Genomic DNA, 6,081 nt, shown 5'->3' with positions numbered 1-6,081 from the left:
AACCCAGTTGGGCTTTTTATTTGGGGGGAGACTTTTTATTACTTCTTTAATTGCATTGTTTGTTATTTGTCCAAGTTTTTTATTTTTTATTTGTTTATTATCATTTTACAAAATTCTTGAATTTATTTCGACATAATTGTACAAGCATGGTCCCCAGAACTTCCCCTTTCCCTCCTCTCCTCCTTTTCCCTGTTCCTTTTCCTCTAGTTTATTGATTTTTTTCTGTATTTATTTTTTTTACTTTTTAAATTTGTGTACTATGTGTATATATGATGATTAAATTAACTGTGGATATTCAAATATGTACATAAGAAAATTTGTTTAGATTTATTCCACCATTTTTCCCTTTTCCTGTCCCTCCTCCATCCCCCCCAAATCCTTATCTTTATTCCACTGATATCTCTCCTATTTTCATGGAATTTCCCTTCTTTCCCTGCCACCTCTCTGATTGTGGTCTAGCTTCTGTATAAATTTAAAAGCTTCTGCACATCAAAGGGAACATTTAAGAGTGAAGGGAGAGTCTACAGAATGGGAGAAGAACTTTGCCACCTGCTCTTCATACAGGGAAATAATATTGTTCATTTAGTACTTCTTTCATTAATTTCAACTCTTATCTTTGTTGTTGCTTTCCTCCTATTATTTTGGGGATTAGTTTCTTCTTGTTTTACTAAGACCTTGAGAAACACCACTAGGTTATTTAAGATCTCTCTGATTTTATAATAGCTATAAATTTACCACTTCTGTCTTTGCTGTATCCAACAGATTCTTTTTTAATATTTTATTTTTTAGTTGTAGTTGGACACAATACCTTTATTTTATTTAGTTTTATGTGGTGCTGAGGATCGAACCCAGTGCCTCACATGTGCTAGGTGAGCACTCTACTGCTAAGCCACAACCCCAGCCCTCCCAACAGATTCTTTTATGTTATTTTTCATTATTATTGGATTATAAGAAGGTTTTAATACCCCTCCTAATTCATTGATGACCCACTGGTTATTTAATAGTGTATTGCTCACTTTCTGTATGGTTGTATAATTTTCAGTAGTTTCTTTTGCTGTTGATTTCTAATTTCATTCTTTTATGGTCTGATAGTTACAATAAGTTCTTTAAGATTTTTATATTTCTAAGACTTGCTTTATGGCCTAAAATATGATATATTTTGGAGAAAGTTCCATGTGCTAATAACAGTGTATATTTTGCTGTTGTTGAATGGAATGTTTTCTAGATGTCTGTTAATTTAATCCAGAGTATAGTTTCACTCTTGTTTCTTCACTGAATATTTTGTGTGGATGAGTATTTCTGAGAGAGAGTGGGATACTGAAGTCACCACTATATATTGTAGCCTATCTGACTTTTTATGTCAAGTTTGTTTTTTGATTTTTGAGGTATATATATTTACAATTGTATCTTCTTGGTGGAGTTTTCCCTTTACTAATACCTAATGACTTTCTCTGTTTCTTCTGTCTAATTGTGCTATAACTGTATCAGTGCAATAACTCCTGTTTCCTTTCAGATTCCACTTGCATGGAATATCAGTTAGAGCTCTTAACTTTCAATTTATGTATATCTTTGATGGTAAAGTGTATTTCTTGCAGGAAGAAAACATTTGTGTTTTTCTTTGTTGGTGCATTATGATTTTATATAATAGTGGATTTGTTACATAACATAATTTGATCAATCTCATTCCACTTTACCTTTAATTTCCCACTCCTCCTACCTCTGCCTGATCCACTTGCTCTACTCTACTCATTTCCTTTCTATTATTATTTGTGTAATAATTTTATATAAAAGCTGAATTTATTGTGATATATTCAAACATGGACATAGCATAATTTGGTAAATTTTGTTCCCTAGTACTTGCTATGTCCTACTCTCCTCCATTCTCTACCCCTTTCTCTATTTTGTTGGTCTTCCTTTTTTATTCAATTTTTCTCTCTATCCCCTTGTTTTTTACTCCAATTTGCCAGTTTGTGTCGTTTGATTGGATAATTAAGTCTATTAAGTCTATTTACACTTAGAATTATTATATAAAGGTCATAGTACATCTTATTATTCATTTATTTATTTGCTGTGCTGGTACTTGAACCCAGGGGCATTCCACTACTGAGCTACATCTCTATCCTTTTAAAAAAATTTTTCTGACAGGTTCTCACTACGTTGCTGAGGCTGGCATTGAACTTGCAATCCCCCTGCCTCAGTCTCCATTGTCACTGGAATTACAGTTGTGAAACACTACACCTTTCTCATTTTGTTATCATTTCTAATTCTCATTTTCACTCTCATCTTCTAATGAGATTTATTCTTTCCCATGTTCTCTTGATTGTGTTCATCATCCTCATCTGTGTGTAGGATTCATTATATTCTGGAATGCTGGCTTAGTGGTCTTGAATGTCATTAGTTTATGATTATCTTGGAAGGTCTTCATTTATTCTTCTATTCTGAAGAATGGCTTCATTTGGTATAGTAATCTAAGTCAGTTATTTTATTTTAGGATGTGTTAACTTTTCATCCCTGTCACCAAAATATCCAACAAGAATAATTTAGAGGAAGAAAAATTTATTTTGGCTCACAATTTCAGAGGTTCAGTCCATGGTTTGCTGACTCTATTGCTGGGGGCTTTAAGTAAGGCATGATATAAAAGCAGAGAGAGCATGGCAGAGAAAAGCTGTTCTTCTGGTGGGCTTGGAGCAAAGAGAGAGATCAAGGCAACAGGAACAACCTATGTAATCTCTAAGAGCATCCCCTCAGTGACCTACGTCTTCCAGCCATACCATACCCATCCACAGTTATCACCTACTCCATTCAAATTACTAATACATCAAATTAATTAATCCATTGATTTGATTACATTTTCAAAATCCAATTATTTTGCTTCTGACATTCCTGAATTAATGCAAGAGCTTTTGGTGGACACCTCATATCCAAACCATAACACAGGACTTGAAATATCTTATTTTATGTCCTCCTGGCCTTTAGAGTTACTGATGAGAAACATGCTATTTTGATGGGTTTGCCTTTATAAGTGACACTCTGTTTTTCTCTGGCAGCTTTTAATATTCTTTCTCATTCTGAAATTTTAGCACTTGGAGAGCCTCTTTCCTGGTCATGCCTAATATGCCAGAATGTCCATCTCATTCCTAAGATTTGTGAAATTTTCTGCTATTATTTCACTGAATGTTTTTTATACAATTAATTCATATCTCTGTTCTTTCCTCAAGACCTGTAATTCTTAAGTTTGGTCTTTTGATGTTGTCTTAGAAATCATGTATATTTTGTTCATAGTTTCTTATATTTTCTTTATTAATATCTGAACATTTTAGTTTATTCACCTTATCTTCAAGTCGTGATACACTTTCTTATGCTTGGTGTAGTCTACTGGTGAGACTTTTACCTGATTTATTTATTTGACTTATTGTACTTTTCATTTTCAATATTTCTGCTTTTTTCATAATATCTATCTATTGAAATACTCTTTCATATTCTGTACTGTTTTCCTTAATTCATTCAGCTGTTTGTTTGTATGTTATTTGAATTCATTGATTGTTTTAACAATCAATATTTTGAATTCTTTGTCCAGCATTTATCCACCTTAGTATCTATGGATTCAGTTTTTTGGGGAGTTATCAATTTTTGGATGAGTCTTGTTACCTTGATTTCTAATATTTCTAGTGTTTATAGTTTATAGTGTATATCTCTTCCACTATTGTGTGGGGTGTTTTTAGTGAACAGCTTTCTCTTTATTATGTACCCCGGGCTGAGGGTATATCTCTACATCAAAGCACCCATTTGGTGTGTTCAAGTACTAGGCTCAATCCCCAGTAGCCCTTTGAGATGGGAGATTAGCCACCAGTAACAGTGACAATTTAAATGAAAGCTAGTGTCAACATATAATAAAAACTTATTTAAAATGATCTCTATGACTCCGATAGTTATAAAAAAAGGGATCATTGGAGTATAGAACATGCTGAAAATGAGGTATTGATAAAAATGAAATCAATACCAAATATATAGAGAAAAAGGGGTAGAGAAGAGATATAAAGGAAATGAGAAGAGAAAGAAAACATTGGAAGGGAATAAAGTGAAAATGAAGAAAAGAGGTAGAAAAAATCTAATTAAAAGATTAAAAGCCCATACAATTAGATAAAATATGAAAAAACAATGAACCAAAACAACATAAAATAAAAGCAAAAACAAAAAAAGAAAAATACTGAGGTTTCTCTTTGCTGAAGCACTTAAACTGGAGGCACTTGTTTCTAATACTTCCAATATTTAGAATTTACCAAGTATGGGGAGGGGTTTGTTTTCTCAGCTCTAGCCCAAATAGGCCAAACCAATTAGGGCCATCTCTAGTCTGAGGTCCACCCCTCTTTGCACAGCAGAGAGTGCTAATGGAAAGTTATCCGCTGTGGTGCTAGATTCATACCCAATACCTTTGTTTTTTCATATCTAGGGATAGATCACAGCAGTAGGAGGAGCCTCACACCTCTGCACACTCCTAGTCCTGATGCACTTATTCAGTATCTTCAGGGGCATGGTAAGTGTCTAACCCGTACCAGCCAATCCTCCACATGCCTCTCAGAGTGGAAGAGGCAGCCAGACCCATGGGATCTGCACTTGGATAGGGAACTGCAAACACCAAGCTTTCCTCCAGTCATAACCATGGCACTTCCTGACTCAACTCCCTTGCAAATCCTGCCACACATCAGGTCTTGCTCATTGTTGCAGAGTTCAAACTACCAGTTTTAAATAGCAGTGCCTTCTGATTCCCCTTATCTACCAAATTGGCAGACCACACCTCTCACTACCCAGAATTTTCAGAAGATTTGTGTCACAATCACACTCCTATGCCCTGGATGACTCTTGGGTAAGAATCTACTGACCCAGCAAAGAAAAGTAGACATTGGGTTTGGAGCAGGGCTTTCTGATCTCCCATGCAGCAAGCCTAGTCAATGGGACCTTCTTAAGATGGTTACCCATCATAACACTGTCTGAATCCAAAGGGAAATGGAGGGAACCTCTTCTCTCAAATAAGCTGAGTATGCATAATCTAGGTCTATGTGCTCAGATTGCATATTTGCCCTATAGCAGAGTCTGAATTATTTGATAATGCTGAGATTCTCTCTTTCAGCCCACCAAAGGGGAGCTTCCTTTACCCCTGCTGAGTCTCTGTGCATTGAGTACTGGTATACTTTATTTCTCTTATTATTTTAAAAGTTGATATTTCTGGGGTTTACTTGGTCACTGATTCACTTGAGTTGCACTCCAGTGTTTTCCTACAACCCCCTACCTCATCATGCAGGCAGACACCTATTGATTTGATTCATTCTTGGGGAGAAGCAACTAAGTACTGAGTACTTCTAGTCCTTTGTGCTCTCTTAACATTTTCTACCTTCAGCCATAATATCAAGAATGTCCTATTTCTCCCACCTTTGGAGAGATGGAGTTCTTTGAAGAAACTGCATCTTCCTCAGGCAATTGGTTCTGAATAATTTGGAACTACGTATTGATACCTGGAGGTTCAGCTGGAGGAGGAGGTTGAACAGTCAACCTAAAGAATGTGGGCTTCTCTGTGAGAAAGACCTGTTATATTATTTGCTGAATTAGAAGTAAACTTTTATTCCCTCGTGAAAGACAAAGATTCAGCTTGGCCAAACTTTATTCAGGATTCTGCATCTTCTCCTGAGTCCATCTGGGCACTTCCTTGTAATATCCAGTTTTAGAAACCTGCTAAGCCAGTTTAATAAGAAGTTCCCATCTTTGATATCTAATCATCCTTGATAACTGATCTGAGTCCTCATCCTTCACCATCCCCCAGGTGATGTCTGATTACCCTAGTCTGTGTTTAGCAAGAATCCTGTTAGGTCAGTTTAGCCAAAATCCCTCTTTACCACTGACATATTATCATAGTTATTTTCCATTAACTGACTCCACACTGTTTCTTGGCCATAAATTCCTACTTAGCCATGTTATATTTGGAATTGAGACTACTCACCCCTGCCCACTGCAGGACTCCATTGTAGTGGTCCTTATATTTATCACAATGGTCCACCAAAAAGTCTTACTTACTGTTTTAACAAGTAT

The sequence above is a fragment of the Ictidomys tridecemlineatus genome, chromosome X (genome assembly GCF_052094955.1).
Source record: "Ictidomys tridecemlineatus isolate mIctTri1 chromosome X, mIctTri1.hap1, whole genome shotgun sequence".
Classification (NCBI taxonomy): Eukaryota; Metazoa; Chordata; class Mammalia; order Rodentia; family Sciuridae; genus Ictidomys; species Ictidomys tridecemlineatus.
Note: the sequence above shows the minus strand (reverse complement) of the source record.